Source organism: Vulpes lagopus, chromosome 2 (assembly GCF_018345385.1).
Source record: "Vulpes lagopus strain Blue_001 chromosome 2, ASM1834538v1, whole genome shotgun sequence".
Classification (NCBI taxonomy): Eukaryota; Metazoa; Chordata; class Mammalia; order Carnivora; family Canidae; genus Vulpes; species Vulpes lagopus.
In genome coordinates this window covers 62,689,406-62,706,705 of record NC_054825.1, presented here as the reverse complement: position 1 = coordinate 62,706,705, position 17,300 = coordinate 62,689,406, and the positions used below count along the sequence as shown (strand labels likewise).

Sequence of the window (17,300 nt, the reverse complement as noted above, 5' to 3'; positions counted from 1 at the left end):
GGCAGAGGGAGAAGCAGGCTTCATGCAGGGAGCCCGACGTGGGACTCGATCTCGGGTCTCTAGGATCACGCCCTGGGCTGAAAGTGGCACTAAACCGCTGAGCTACCTGGGCTGCCCTCTCAGTGCACATTTAGAAGTTTCTCACTGGATGCTGGCCTTCTCCACTCCTTCCTATCTTAGATTCTGATATATACTACATAGCTAGATGAGAGTACACATTGTCCCCTGGATTTGCCATTTATTTTCTACATCAGTGCCTATGTAAAGATTCCCAGCTTGAGATAACCTCTTTCTCCCCGTCTGTGAAACTCTAGTTGTCAAAATTCTCTCCCTTATTTAAGACTCAATTCAAATACCACCTTTTCCATGAAGTCTTTATCAACCCATTAGGTAACATTAATTTTTCTCCCTTCTGTGTTTCTCAAGCACTTTATTTACCTTAATTTGGCCGATGTTATTCTTACTCCATTCACTGCATCTTATATATGACTACTTCGCTGGATTATGTTAGTAGGGAAGAAAGATACTGAGACACATCTTAAAATTTTGAGGCTGATGTCATGAGGACAATTTTGCTTCTCTATATTGAGCTCTAGTGCTGCAATCAAAAGACCAGGCTAGAAGAATCACAGGCCTGACTCAGTGTGCCTTTTTCCATCTTCCTTAGCTTGTGTCAGATAATTGGAAATCCATGGATAGTATTCTTGTTCCATAAATGTGATGAGTCTAATGCACCTATGGGCAGCAATGACTGGGGAAGTTGACTTTCTCTACAGGAATAAGGTTATGTGGACATTGGGTGGACCACGTTGAGGGAGATGCCTAGGCAAAAGCATCATTTATACAATGCTCACTTCCTTTCCCTTCAGAGAGCTTTAGAAAGCAAGTCATACATTGCAAAATATTGTATCTAGTCCTTATAACAGAAGGGAAATTCACCGATTTCCACTCTCTTTTCCTCACTCTCATAAATCATAAAGTTAAATTTACACTAGGGATTTCATTGCTCTGAACTCAATGTACAGGCATAAAACAAATTTTGTTCTCACAGGACATCCCATTTTTGTTTCATTAGTTCAAGGAAAGGGTCACTCAATTTTTAAAGCATTTGGTTTGATCTTTGCTATGATTCATGCTATCTAACATCCACAGACACACTATATACTGAAATGTATCTTATATATGGAATGTGTCTCTATGGACTCCATAATGGTGGTACCTTCACATAAAGTACTCAAAAGCTACCTTATAGATACATGAGTCTAGGAAAGGTGACCAGAAAAATAAAATTCACTTACTTGTTGAATATTTAAACATTTATTGTTTTGCCCAAGTTCTTATTCCTAAATAATTTCTCTCTCTCTCCCTTTCAATCTCTCTCTCTCTCTCTCTCTCTCTCTCTCTCTCTGAAAGGCAAAATGCCTCCCTGGAGATGGAGGAGAGAAATCTTTAAAAAATATTCCCCAAATATGAAGCCTAAATGTATTCTCATTCTATTCTATACATTTACATTCTATGATTAACCATCTCACTGATTCTAAAGGTGATAAAATTTTTTATTAATATAATAAAGGAAAAAAGAAATAAAGATGATTTGTCATAATATAACTAGATAAAATGAATTCTTGTGATCTTAATGTAAGAACAAACTATGATCTCTAAAGGAATACTGAATTATGGAAAAATGATTTTTACATAATAGAACCATTTATACTTACCATTTGATCATATTAAATAATAATTCTTAGACTCTATTGGGTTCGTGCTTTTTGTCTCTAAATTCTTTCCATGGAACAGTTATTTAAAAAGGTTTTCTCATTTTATTGCTATTAAGAGGTTTTCCCCCCTCCTCTAATGGCCAAAATTTGATTTTCCATGCTGGTTATCTACAGGGAATCATGATCATCAGGCTTTGCATAGAACCTCCCTTTCTTCATGAATTAAAGATCACATAGATTTATTCCTCAAAGAGCAAATAGGGAGAGGAGATTTGGATTAAACTCATTTTGCCAAATTATGGTTATTACTTTGTTTTAAAACCTAAAGATCTCAGATAGGAGGTTTGACCAAGCCCAGCACAGTTGGAGTCTGCAAAATGGCAGCTCAAACAAGAAAGAAGCAGTTCTCTCCAGGGCATTTCTCTCATTTTTCTCATAAAGAAGTTCAACTTAGAGGCATTCAGTATAGTCAGAGCAGAGAGGTAAACAAAAATGCCTCAGAAGTCCATTTCATTGACAAATCTAAAACACAGATCAAATTGGCCTTCTTCCAAGAAAAAACAGCCCCGCATCCCCCGCATCCTGAGAAACAATCTCAGATATTCCAACCCACATATGGCAGAAGACCCTGGCCTCCAGTCAGCCAGCTAGTTATCCATGGAAGTGGCTCAAGGCTGACACTCAGATTGACTGGTTCACACTAATTTACTTCACACAGATTCCATTTATCTCCTAGAAGATCCCCTGGCAGCAGCTTATAATGGCATATCCTAGGATGCCTGCCTACATGCGTTTTTAAAGCAGCAGCGCTTGATGAATCTGAGTCCAGAAAACAGTTCACAGATTGAGGAGTAGGTGCAATCAGAAAACATTAAGAGGCACAGCTGGGACTCGGTAGCTTGCTTGACTGGTCTGAGCAGCTGAGCATTAACTGTGTCTGCTTTTCTGCTGGCTGTTCACTGCCACTGGGACAAATCAGAGAGCCACTCCCTTTTTCCTTTACTACTCACACTCCAAAGGAAAAGAGAAAAGAAAGTGCATGATCATGCAAGTAGCATGTGCAGCTGTAGGGAAAGCTAATTTGACCATTCAACCTTTACTCTTTACATACTATGATAATGCTGATCTAGGTAAAACTACAGTGATAGTTCTAAGGTGCTAGATATTTGGACTAGGCAAAATGTTGCTAGAAGAAAAAAAGGAAAAGAGAACTCCAAATTATTTTATTTACTTTCAACACTGTGGAGCCAGTTGGTTACCATCTTAAAGCTTGCTCTAGTGTGTCTCCGGTAGAGCTTGGGGAAAAGACACAAAAGGGTTTGATATTTATCAAATGAATAAATGGGTAGGTGAATGAATGTATGAACAAACAAGTCAGTATTCTCTATTTGACATTTTAGAAGTGTAGTGAGCCACTGACTATCTTTAAATTAAGGCATACAATACAGAGAATCCTAATGGAAACATGGTCAGTATCCAAAGGCAGAGGGAATTGAGATCTTTTTAATGGCGGTGAAGCTAACAGCATTAAACAATAACAATTCAGTGGCAAATCTGAAGCAGTGACAGAGCACATTTAGTACTTAGAAGGTTAAACACTGGGCTGCAGTAGCTGGTGGATGGAAAAAAAAAGTAGGATTAAGGCTTTTGCATGAGCCTTGACATGATCGTGTTGTCTGCCTGCTGCCTTAAGCTTTGAAAAACAGCTGGGATCATCTTCTTATAAGCTCCAACCCAAAGATGTTTAAGCAGTCCCCAATCCAATTAAACAGAGGTAAATAGAAGAAAGAATTTAACTGAGCACCATCATCACGTTTTTTTTCTTAATGAAAAACAGCATAATTGTGGGTTACACAGATCCTTAATCTCACATTAAATCTAATAGATTGCTGATTTCCACAGAGCATGGCAGTCCCCGCTTTCTATATTGGTGTGCTTAATTTTAGGTCATTATCCTTTATTATGTGACTTGTAATCCTTAAAGCCCATGATTGTGTCTGGATATTTGGCAAGGATTGTACTTGGCAATACAGGGATTCTACTTCTAAGAGTGATGATTTAATTGAAAGATACAGTATGATTAGATGTTGAAAGAATTACATATATTGCTTTTCTTTTGTAATTGGCTGGCTTTTTATAAGTGTTTCCTTTAAGGAACACTGTTTAACATCACCCTTCCGTTTTAGGACCACTTAAAAAGACCGCTTTCACAATCGAAAGACAAGTAGCTTATTGTTATGGAAATTTATCCATATGCTAAGATAGCCAATTGAAATACAATCCTGACTCATCCAAACTGGGTAACTAGTCAGGTTGCTTAATCTTTCTGCATCTCAGTTTCCTCATCTACAAAATAGTAATAATGGTAATATGATTAGCAGCATGATTAGGTAATACGATTTTATCAGATGTGTAAAATTGTTGTAACAATTAAATGAGTTAAAACATGCAAATGCTTAGACTAGTGGCTAGAAAGGAGGTAACCTGAATAAACTATTTCTAAATATGTAGTTGCCTAGAAATTATGCTGTATAAGATGTCCAGCCTTCAGATCAAGGCTCTTTACTGTCCTACCAAAATAGTAATATTTAAAATTTCTCTGATTTAATAGTAAAAGAAATATTTTAGATAGATATATAATCTTGAACTTCATTGTAGACATCAAGAAGATGATGTTAGTGGCCCACTTTTAAAAAACAGTCTAAAGGGCATGCGGATTTGTATCCATTTGATGACACGTATAACCGAATAAAATCTTGCAACAAAGTCATCTATGATTCTCCTTCATCCTATCAAGAGTGATGACTATGAAAAGAAGCAAAACTGGAAGAAGAAACCAGTTTCTGATAATGCTAGCATTCTAAGCAGTCTTCCACCATCATTTAAGTATGATCCCAGATTGCCCATCTTTTTACTAAGTTTCCATTCACATATGTTTTAAGAATGTGCTAGGATTGAAATTGAAAGTCTATTCCAGCTCAGCCCTATCAACGACAAAAGCATTACTGGAGGGTGGTCATTGGATGGAGCACAAAACACAAAACACAGAAATAGTGGCTTCCTTGTTACTGACATTCCCATTCTCACTTATTTCTAGGGTAGATAGCATCATATCAAGTAAGGATGATAAAACAACTCTTCTCCTTGAACATCAGGTTAAACCATGGGGGAAAAAAGCATGCTTACATCTATCTGTCTTAAACACAAATTTGAAAAACAGATATGTTTAATTCACTTCATTATTATGTTTCATAAATATAAATCATACAGTTTTATTTTTAAAGGTAAAGATAGGATAAGTTAAGATTAATTTAGGTCCAGTTCTGGCCATGGCTAAAAACACATCCTTTTTTGATCCAGATATTTTTAGTGCTGTTCCCCTGTCTCCATACCTGTGGTTGGTCACAGAATTGGTCAGATCACTACAGGATTGATTCTTGCTTGTAAAAGCAGCCGAAATAACTGGATGAGAGGCTTGGCAATTGGCAAGATTTTAGCAAATACATTTAGATATTAAGTATTGCATTGCTTTTGGTTTTTTATGATATATCACATGAAGTCCTATCAAAATGAATTTATCAACAATAGCAGTATTACAGATTTAAACAAAGTTCAAAATAGAAATAGAATAAGAGGTGGTCAAATTACTCATACGGGAAAGAAAATCAGATTATTATAAGATTGTGATGATAATACTTTGCCCCAGAAAATGAAGTAACATTTTTTTAAAAGTTCAAGGAAGGAAAAATTTGAGCTAAGATTTGCTCTCCAGCACAAATGACCTTTAACTATAAAAGCTGTAAGCTGATATAAGAATGCAATAGTTTAAGGAATGTTATTCAAATAAACCTTTGCTAAGGAATCTACTAGGGAATGAGTTTTAGACAACCAGCATAATTGAGCAGACAGGGTAAGAGCGGGAAGTAATCACCAAATATACATATGTCTATAAAACTAAGGCTAAGTGATTGTTTTAGAAATATGACTATATGTTCTGGCAATGCAGACACAGATCAACTATGAAAATGGAAAGAATTAGAAGGATATGGAGAGTGTGTAAAAAGTGAGATAAGCTCACTGATTACATTATCGGTATTATCTGAGAGTAAAAGAATATCATTTCTTTTTTTATTAAAGTATATTTGACATATTAGTTTCAAGTGTACAACATAGTGATTTGACAATTAAATACATTACTAAATGCTCACTACAATAAGTGTGGTTACCATCTGTCACCAAAGTTATTACAATATTATTGACTATATTCCCTATGCTGTACTTTTCATCCCATGACTTATTTATTTTATAACTGGAAGTCTGTACCTCTTACCTTCACCTTTCATCCATCCCTCCACATGCCTCCATTTCTGGCAACCACTAGTTTGTTCTCTGTATGTATGAGTCTGTTTCTGTTTTTTGTTTGTTTGTTTAGCTTAAAAGAATATTATTTCAAAATAGATGCTGGGAAAGAGGTAACTGAAATGTCACTAGCAAAGTTATTTCAATATTGCTCATAGTTGAGAACAAACTGACAATAACAAAATTTAAAAAGGATTATATAAAGGTATTAGCATAAACACAAGCATTAGAACAAAAAAACAAACTTTCCTAAATACTCCCTCCTATCTGCACCCTTTCTCTCTACAAACAAAAAACAAAAAACAGAGAAAGGAGAGAAATTTTGAAGAAAATCAAATAAAACAGACCACATAGAGAAAGAATATGTACAATTTCATATATTTGTGGGTATGTACAACTTGACCAACATCATCAGTAAATATTATTGGACTTAATTAACCTATCAGAAAAAAAGATGATCAGACTCGTTGGCAGAATAAAATCTAAGATTGTGTTGTATAAGAGAGACATACTAAAAACAGAGAGTAGGAAAGATTAAAAATAAAGGATGGACAGGATATAAATGAATGAAAAGAAAGCAGTGGCCACAATATTATTGAACCCGGTGGACTGTAAGCTCATTAACTAAGGGCTCAAAGAAAGGTATTTTATGGTACTAAAAGCTACAATTCACAGTGAAGTTGTTTCAGTTACTAATATATGGGCATGTAATAATCCAGCCACTTTAATAAAACAGAGACTACAGGAAGTAAAAAATGAAATAGGAACTAGTGATAGAGAACTTTAACACATCCCTTTCAGTCTAAAACAGACATGGGAGACAAAATATCGACAAGTATATAGAAAACTTACACAACGAAATCAATAAGGTAGCTCTAATAATCAAACTGAATGCTAATGATAGACAGCCCACCTGTTTTTAAGTGCACATAAAACATTCATGAAAATTAGTCACATCTTAAACTCCAAAGTAACCAACCTCCTGATATCCCAAGGAATAGAATTAGTATAAACAATATTCTCTGATCATGATATATTGAAACTAGAAATTAATAAGTATCAAAAAGAACCAAAAACCAGGGTGCCTGGGTGGCTGGGTGGCTCAGTAGGTTAAGTGTCCAACTCTTGATTTCAGCTCAGGTCCTGATCTGTTGTTGTGAGATCAAGCCCTAGTGTGTTCTGCACCGGGTGTGGAGCCTGTTTTGAGAGTCACTCTCCCTCTCCTTCTGCCCCTCCCCCGCTTGCTCATGTGCTTGCATGTGTACTCTCTTTCTCTCTCCAAGATAAATAAAAAACAAACAAAAAATCAAAAAAGAAAAAAAATTTCCATCTGGACATTTAAAAATAAAAATATATTACTAAGTAATTTGGGGCTCAAAATAGAAGTTCAATACAAAATTGAAGAACTTTTTCAAAATTACAGTAATGAAGCATGACACAAAACTTAACAAAATCTATGAAATTAATGCACAATTAATCCCATTATGAAAAGACATTTCTTAGCCTCAAAAAACTCAATTAATAAAAGTGAAAATGAATTAAATATCCAACTCAAGAAGTTAAAGAAAAATAATGTAAGCAAAACAAAACAAAACAAACAAACAAACAAAACAACCAAGAGGAAAGGATTAGTAAAAATGAGTTAGAGAATAAAACAGATAAACCAAGAAATAAATCGGAGTTGTTTAAAAAAAAAAATCATAAAACATGCCACTAGCAAATCTAGTGAGGAAATAAAGGGAAAAGTCATGATCACACAACATAAATAAGGAAAAAGGGGACATAGCTATCAATAGACTGGGAATTTTTTTTTTTTAATTATTATTTATTTATGATAGTCACAGAGAGAGAGAGAGAGAGGCAGAGACACAGGCAGAGGGAGAAGCAGGCTCCATGCACCGGGAGCCCGATGTGGGATTCGATCCTGGGTCTCCAGGATCGCGCCCTGGGCCAAAGGCAGGCGCCGAACCGCTGCGCCACCCAGGGATCCCTAGACTGGGAATTTTTTAAAGTCCTAAGAGATGAGATGGTGCTCAACTCTATATAAATTAATTTGAAAATCTAGATTAAGTCATTTTATGGAAAAATTATTAGTGATCAAAAGGCAAAGAAATAATTACCAGAGCAGAAATGGATAAAGATAACTCATTTGATAAAATTTAATATTCATCTATGTGAAAAGACCTTAATAAAATAGGGCTTTTGGCTATTTTTTTGCTATGATAAAATATATATGCCTCCACCCCAAAATCATCATCCTACTTAGTATAGAAACACCAATGACTTTCCCACCAAAGTAAGAAAAACAACAGAATGCTCAATATTTCCAACTACTATATAATACTGTGTTGGAAGTATTCCAATGCAATTAGTTAAACAATAACAATTAGAGACACAGTAATTAGAAAGGAAGAAGTAAAGCCATTTTTTAATTGGAAGATACAATTTCATATCTGGAAATCCCAAAGAATTATAGAAAAAACTGTTTTCAAGCAAAAAGAGAATTTAGTAAAGTAGTATGGTATATAAATTAAGAGTTTTCAAAAATACAAACAAAACCAGTTAGAAAACATAATGAAAAAGAAATAAAGTAAATAAATAAATAAATAAATAAAATAATATTTTTAAATATTTTATTTATTTATTTATTTGACAGAGAGAGTGAGCATAAGCAGAGGGAGTGGCAGGCTCCCTGCTGAGAGGGAGAGGGAGAAGCTGGCTCCCTGCTGAATAGAGAGCCCAATGTGGGGCTTGGACCCAGGACTCTTGGATCATGACCTGAGCTGAAGAGAGACGCTTAATTGACTAAGCCATCCAGGCACCCCTCTATTTACAATGATTAAAAAATAATAAGATATATCTAAAATTTATTTGAGGAAAATTTTAAAGCACTCTTAAAAGACACAAAAGTAGATTTGATATGCCTTATTCTTGTAAGAGAAAACTTTGAGCCAGTAATTGAATTATTTAATTATGTGAATCTAGTATTATGGCATAATATCATTAAAAAAAATGTTCAGACATAGTAAGTCACAGAGATGCTGTTTTAGAGGAAGAGCATGGTGTTAGATCTGAATTCATAATTTGGTATTCAATAGACTACATTCAGTCTCCTACGAATTATAATTAAAATATGAGAAGATACAGAAAAACAATTTTAATATAAAGTTGTTTGTTAAACAAAATTTAAACAAATAGAGTGGGTATTTTTATTGCAATTTCCAGAAATTGTTTCTATTAGAAATGAACAGCATGGGTATTTCATGCTCTAATATTGCAGAATCACTGAAGCACTATTATTATTATCACATCATTAATCCTATGAACAATGAGTGCTGACTGGGTGCCAGGAACTGTGTAAGGTATTGGAGTACCCAGTGGTGATCAATCTTTATTTTTAGGTGGTGATCCTTATATTTCAATTTTCAGTGATTTCTAAGCACTAAGCATCAACCATTTACTATATTCAACATAGGGTAAAACGGCAGCCAAGAAACCAGGCTCAGAGTAGACAGGAACAGGGAATGCCCCAAATTTCTTCCTGGCAAGAACTATATTAGCCTCTACTGGATGCCAGGCATAGAATGAATGGGTTTCATCCACTTTGCCCTTGCCTCACCTGGCTTAAAGTTCTGAGTCTCAGATTAAATGGTTGATTGAGCTACAGGCACCTGCACACTACTTGCCCACACTGAGGTAATGGTAGAAGAATCAGTCTGGTAGTAGGTACTTTAGGCAGGCTTATGCCTTCTGAATTAGGGGTTACAAATAACTATGTCTCTGTAGCAACACACAAAGAAAATGGGGGTGCTCTCATGGCAGCAATTAATGCAGTAATTAATGTTGGGCAGCAAAAAACACAAATGTGACTGATTTCCAAAGGTTGATATGATAAGCTAATTGACCACTTGGATTTGCCTGCTGTATTAAGTCTATGATGAATGTGAGATCTTACCCAATGAAAAATGACAAGTATAAAATTAATCATAGGGCATCTATCCACTGTGCTTACTCCCGATAATAGTTTTTTTTTTTTTTCCGATAATAGTTTAGAGTTACTAATCATCTCCTAGTTAAATCTTCCTTTATTTAAGTGGTCTGTGTTCGCATTGGATCATATTCCTGACTTTCCTTCTTCTAAATGTACCCATTGTGCATGTCTTTCAGAGCCAGACTTCACAAATCGGAGAATGGACAGCACTGCTCTCCTCCTGTAGGGTAAGCAGAGCAGACCTGATGCCTAATGTGAGGGCTTGAATGCTAAGATGCTGCATGGTTAGTCAGTCTGTCACACACTGGGCTCGAAATTCCTGTTGTGTTTCTGCACCATGTGCAGAATTTCGGCTGACTTCGAAGAAAGTGATTTTGAGGGAAGAGAGTCACCAAAAAGGGAAAGGTAGGCATTAATCTTTAATAAGCTCCATTTACTAATTTATAGAGGCAACGGGAATTGGGATGAGGTGAAAAAGTAAGGATGGAATGAATGCTAATGGTTTTCTGACCATGCCATGACCTGTGCTTTTTTGAGGGAAAATGTATAGCTCGATCACATATTACATATAACTTTGCATTTCAAAAATTAATCATGAGATTTTAAAAACTAGCTCTGGCCATTCAAAAATGGAAGAGGCATTTGCCAGAAGCTTATAGGTCATAAGTAGTTAAGACATTTTTAGAACACAGAGGCAGCAGAGACAGATTAGTATAGACAGTGATGCAATGGTGCTCTCATTTTTGTGGTCATCTTAATGCCAATATACAACAGGTTGTGAATGACAGGCAAGAAGTTATAGAAGGAACTTGGGGAAACTGAAAGAAGAAAGAGATCTAAGGTCTATCCTCTGAGTATAAAGAACACAAACATCTAAGTAAGAAGAGTTTGTGTCAGTTAAGTATGGACAGCACTGTTTATTCTTACAGATTTTTTTTAAAGATCTTATTTATTTATTCATGAGAGACACAGAGAGACAGAGAGAGGCAGAGACACAGGCAGAGGGAGAAGCAGACTCCATGCAGGGAGCCCAATGCAGGACTCGATCCCGGGATTCCAGGATCATGCCCTGGGCTGAAGGCAGGTGCTAAACTGCTGAGCCACCCAGGGATCCCCTATTCTTACGGATTTATATTTCATTCAATAGCATTTTCTTTATTCAATATTTTACTAATTCAACAACAGACATATTTTGGGAACCCTAGTAAATCAGATCCTATCCAAGGTGTCAGGGAAGTAACAACAATAAAAGAGGCATAGTTGATAACCTCGTAGACAATAACAGGGAAGAGACATTGAACAAGGAATTACAATCACATGTGATGAATTTCATGCAAAGTGACAACGGAGGGTTGTTGGAACATGAAGCAAGGGGCCATTAGACTATTTTGTTTCTTGAGAGAACTAGAAGGTAGCAAACTCTTTAAAAATCAAGTCAATCTTCAGAGGGTTTCATTGTTAACACATCCATACATATATGTGTATATGTGTTTATTTACAAACATTCTGTCCTTTAATCCTTAACGCAATCTGGCCAAGTAGGTTCATATTTCCCCATTATATCAATGAAGAAATGTAAAGTCAAGGTAGTTAAAGTAACATGTCCTGCTCACATACATTTGGCTTCAAAAATAAGCCTATTTGAAGAACTTTTTGTTGTTGATGTTAAAGATATGAGAATGGTCATTTTTGACAAGAGCACATTAATGGTTAATTAGTCCCTTATAAAGGTGAAGTGTTACTTCTAAATTCACATAGACTTTTGTTTTATTATCTAGCAATGTCCACTTCAAATGTGATGCCTTTCCTACCAAAGGAAATTATCTCGTTGGTATTCATGTCAGCCTATTGCTCCTAGTGATGAGAGTCCCACAAGTAGGTCCCACCACCTGTGGTGAACATATGCCCCTACTCTAACTATGGCCCAAATGGAAATCAGAAGACCTCAGAACAAGTATGCACTTCAGGTGGTTAGTGGGAAAAGAAGAGATGGGGAGGAGGCTCATCCAAACCTTCATTGCTTTCACAGACTTCCACCTTGGTCCTCAAAGTGTAATCTCTGGACCAGCAGCATCATCATCATCAGTGGGGGAACTTGTTAGACATGCAAATCCCAAACCGGATTCCCCCATCTACTGACTCAAAAAATCTGGCTATGAGCACAGGAATATACTTGAACACACCTTTTGGGTGATTTTGACACAAGCTTGAATCTGAGAACCCCTGAGCCACTCCGCACTCTTTATTTGAACCACTGTTAAGTGCTCATCTAGCTTTGTACCTATAAGTGTAAAGAGATGTGAAGGTAGAGATCATATAAAGACTGGTTTATGTTTTATTTCCACACAGAACATTTGAAGGATCAGGTTACCTGCATTTCTCTCTTACCATGAAGGATGCTGAGTTAGGAAGAATAGCAACTTGGACCCAAGAGAATTAAATTAGAGGTTAAGAGAGATTCTGTGATGATTACTTTTATAATGTAAACTGAATGACAGAGCTCTGATTGCTCTAAGAAGGCCACTTGAATTCTGATCTGAGGTCCAGACATACCCTTTATCTCCCTAGTTTTTCTCTTTCCTCCACAGTAAATGTTGGGGTTTTCAGAGAAGCAGTGGCAAGAACCATGTACACCAGAGACAGCAAACCTGGTTGTACATTAGAATCACCTACAATAATTCATGAACATACCTACATCTAGCCCAATTCACAGCAATTAAATCAGAATCTTGAGCTGGGGAAGGGGAGTGAAGTCCAAGTGGTTCCAATTAGCAGCCAGCAATTTCATGGTGATTCAAGTAGATAAAATATTTAGAGCACCTACCTCAGTACCAGGCATATGCCACGGGTATTTAATAAATATTCCCTCCTATATCTCTTTCCCTTACTCTACAAAAAAGTTGTGGGAAGTAAAGATACCAATTGACACCATTTTCCAAGCAGTTAGAGTCCATCTGCCTCTCTTTTCATGACTTTTTCATGGTACTTTGCCCTTGCTAAGAGTTTCTAAAACGCATTATATTTCATATTTTATTGTCTAAATATTCCCTCCTTGTATGTCTTTTATTTTTTTCAACCCAGATGTAAATTCCTTGAATGCAGGGAATCTCCTGTTGTAAGTTTCAAAATCCCTTTCCATTCAGGACCTGATGTTTGTGATCATTCTGTTTTTTTTATCCCCACTTCTCAACATCTACAGCAGGCCCCCACAGAGCTGCTGATCCAGAAGCCAGTCTGTTTCTACTGAGCCTGCTTTAGTCTTGAACCATGATCTGTTGCCCAGACTTTTGCCTTATTCTTGGGCCCAACTCTGTAATACATTCCAAAATTCATGTATTTAAACACTGGGCCCCAGATTTAGGTTGTAGGATTTCCCACAGTTATCTGTGCTGTCCTTATTTGCTTTCTTTTTCATTCAAGCAGATTCTTTTCATTCATGGGGATACATAGTTATCTTCCTGCTGATGTCTTCCTTGTAATATAAGTCCCACAAATCAGAAGTTCAGTTAAACCAGAAAAATCTCAGTTTAATTAAATGCAATCATTGTTTATGTACTAGTCTTTCATGGCAAGTACTGTGATAAGCATTGAGGAAAGAGACATGAGACAATCTATGTTCTATAGCTGCTTCCCCTACTCATGGGTCTTGTCCAAGGATCAGCAAACTTTTTCTAAAAGGGCCAGATAGTAACTGTTTTAGACTTGTGGGCTGTGCAGTCCCTATGCTAAGTGTTTGACTCTGTAGTTTTAGCACAAAAGCAGTCACAGAAAATACATGGGTTAATGGGTGTGGTTGTGCTCCAATAAAATTTTACTTACAAAAACAGACAGCAGGCTAGACTTGGCCCAGAGGCTGTAGTTTGCAGACTCCTGGTCTTGTACATTTCTGGTTGGCTCATCAGGCCACCAGTTCAGTTTCCACAGCATAATGATGGCATTAATGTTAATTGAGAGCTCATCAAAGTCTCTAAGCCTAGGACTATAACATTAAGTTCTCTTCATTCTTATACTTATTAAGCATTAAATTCAACATAAAACTTCCCTTGTCTACCCCTTCAAAGCCCCATCCAACCACCAATCATGGTCCAACAGAGAAAAAGATGTGCTTTGGCTTCTTCCATAGGAAATGGTTAGGGAAATGGTCAGAGACTTCCTGTAAATATATTGTCTCTTACATAAATAGGACTCTGTTCTAGATGTGCTATAAATCAAGAAGAGAGAAAGAAAGCACTATTAATTCAAGGAATATTTACTGGGTACCTGCTATGTGACAGGTCCTGGAATAAAGGTGTTGGGGATGGAGTGGCATGTGAAACACACATGATCTCCACCATTTTTGACACTTAGAATCTTGCTAGGAGACAGACAATAAATATGTAAACATAAAACAATATACATAGCCACTAATTACACACGAAAGTAAGTGATTTGAAAGGAAATCGCAGGGTACTGTGAGAATGAATAATGAAGTGAAAATAATAGGGCCTGGTGGTCAGGGAAGGCAGTGACCTATGCAGTGAGACTTGAAGGATGGGTAGAAATTACATGAAAAGTAGGTGATGGAAACGACCGCTGGTTGAATGAGCAACTTATAGAAGTTTGTGAAAGTCCCAAGGCAGGAAGAAGCTTGGTCCAGTCTGGGGATTTGAAGGTCCTCTCACTGGAGCACAGAAAATGCAGAAGAGCTGCAGGTACTAAAGCTGGAGCTGCAGAAGATCAAACCATAAACCTAATAGAACTCGTTAAGAATTTTGTACTGTATCCTAAATGCAATGAGAAGACACTAGAATAACTTACGCAGGGAGTGGCATGATTAGACTTCGATTTTTAAAAGAGCATTCTGACTGCTGTGTAAAAAAATGGCTTGGAAGGGAAATTTGATCAAACCCATTCTCCACCTTCCTCCTTCCAGCACCTTCTCTGGAGAAAGTGCCTTTGTGCATCTTAAGTACAGAGTAAGGGGATGGGTAAAGAGAGAAAGTCATCTCTCCCTTCCCCAGGGTATAAACTGGACACACTTATTACCATAAATTTGCTTCCCTGTGTAAACGTACAATTATAATGCTATATACAAATCAAATAAGAAAATCAGAATCCCATTTATGAGTCATAAAGTCACCATATAAAACAATTACTTTAGGATTCAAACATTATGATCTAGACAAAAAGCAGAGAACCAGAGGTGAAAACTCTCTCAAAGAGGATTCTGCTAATGAAAGGCATCAGAAAAGTAGATAGTGAAAACAGATGTAGAGGGATGACTCAGGTATAGAAGACTCAATACACACACACACACACACACACAGAGATGTGCACACACATACAGGCATGCATGCACAATCTGCTGAGCAGAGAGCTTCTGACCCTGTCTGGCAGTTGGTCTCCATTTAGCATCATAGTCCTGTAAGATCAGGGTCAGTGAGGGAGGAAGTGAAGTGACCACTTGGCCATCTGCTGCTGAGCCTATTCAGATAAAAAACAGAATGTGGTTGTTTGGAATGCCCCGTGTCACCTGACATTTTTAGATTGTCCCCAAATGGATTATTCTACATCTATCTCTGTGTGTGTGTGTATGTGTGTGTGTGTGTGTGTGTGTGTGTGTGTGTACTACTATGTATAAATACACAAAGACAGATTCAGTGTCAGGTAGTTTCATACTGGGTATAAAATTGTATATTCATGATTAGAGTTGTGACGTTTGCTATATGGTTCATTAATGTCTCACTGGGCATGTGGATGCCACATATTCTCCACTATTTGTTTACTAGCTTGTCAGAGTTATTCATCATATGCAGTGTCACAAAGCACATGGTCACATCTCATATATCTGCTTCAAGGGCAGGACCGATGTGACCTCTGACTTTTTGTTTTACAAAAGATAAAATCATTCCTTAGGAACACTGTCTATTTGCACAGCTACAAAATCTGCTATTGAAGGAGTCCCAATCTTCTGCGATATTGCTTGTTAAATGTTTATAGCTAATTTTATAGTATGAGGCTGGATGTCTGAATATTTTCAAACCTATTCTCTACTGGAATGGGTCTTTAACTGCTTCTCTTTCCTTATGTTTTATGATAGGAGACATAGAAAATAATGAAGTGGTTTAGAAAAGGCTTTTTCTTGGCTGATAAAAAATCTGTTTAATACACAAGAATGCTTCCAGACATCCTCTGAGTTGGAGGGCATTTACATATTTGTAACTTATTTCTCTTCCTGAAGCAAGTATTAATCAGTAAAAATCTAATGCCATTTGAGTCCATCCTCTCTTGCTTTGGAAACCTATGACTGACTACCCAGACTCAGAGTCAGCGTGGTAAGTTTCTGTGAAGTTCAGAAGCCATGCAGGAAGCGGGAGAATTCAAAATGTAGGGTGAAAGTGTTAAATTACAGCCAAGAAAATGATTCCGACCATTGTCAACAGTCAGTATCATTTAAATCTCTAGAAATCTTAGGAAAATATTAAAAAGAGAAATAAAAATGAATGGCTTTCTTTTGAGGATCTTTCCACAGCCAATGCTTCAGAATATTACATTTTTAGATAGGGAGGAGAAAATCTAAAGCTCATAGAGAGAAGTAATTTTATTATCTGGCAAGGTAGTGGCTTCATCATTAAAAAAATTCACCCAACTAGAATACAACGTCCTTTGACCTGGTAGATAAAAGGTCAGAAAGCAATTTTGAATAATAAATGAGACCTGTTGACCTCATGACCCAAATCTGGCAGGGTCAGTGTTTCCCCCTTCACCAGATGCTGATGGCAGACACACACACAGACAGCTCAGCTAATGAGCTGCCTCAACTCACTCAGGCTATAGGTGCTGTGGTATCGTCATGTCATGCAGCACAAGAGATAAAAGATTTTTAAAGCTGTTTTCCTAAGTAAAGAGGTATTCATACAAATACTTCTTTTCTTTTATGAAGACCCCATTCCTTGCTTCTTAAATGCTTCTATTTAGTTGTTGAATTTGGTAGAAACCTCAGTGTTGGCCAAGGTCTCTCTTCTAATGCTGATTCCCTTTATGGTTTTAGCTCTAGCAAAAAGTAAAAAGTCCCTTTGCTATATTTATTTTATTTATATTATGATGTTTATAAGAATTTTCCACATATGGAAATGAACCTACTTATCTCTAAGATGTGACTTCTGCTCTTCATTTTATAGTATTTAGATAAGGGATTTAGATGTACATAGTATTAAGCTGTACGGATATTTCTGATATAGTAATTAGTTAAA

General features: G+C 36.7%; 1 protein-coding gene across 2 annotated transcripts in view; it reads right to left on the bottom strand.

Moving 5' to 3' along the window:
* WDR72 (WD repeat domain 72) overlaps positions 1-17,300 on the bottom strand; it is a 230,245-nt gene that overhangs the window by 17,964 nt on the left and 194,981 nt on the right. The window lies entirely within an intron of this gene.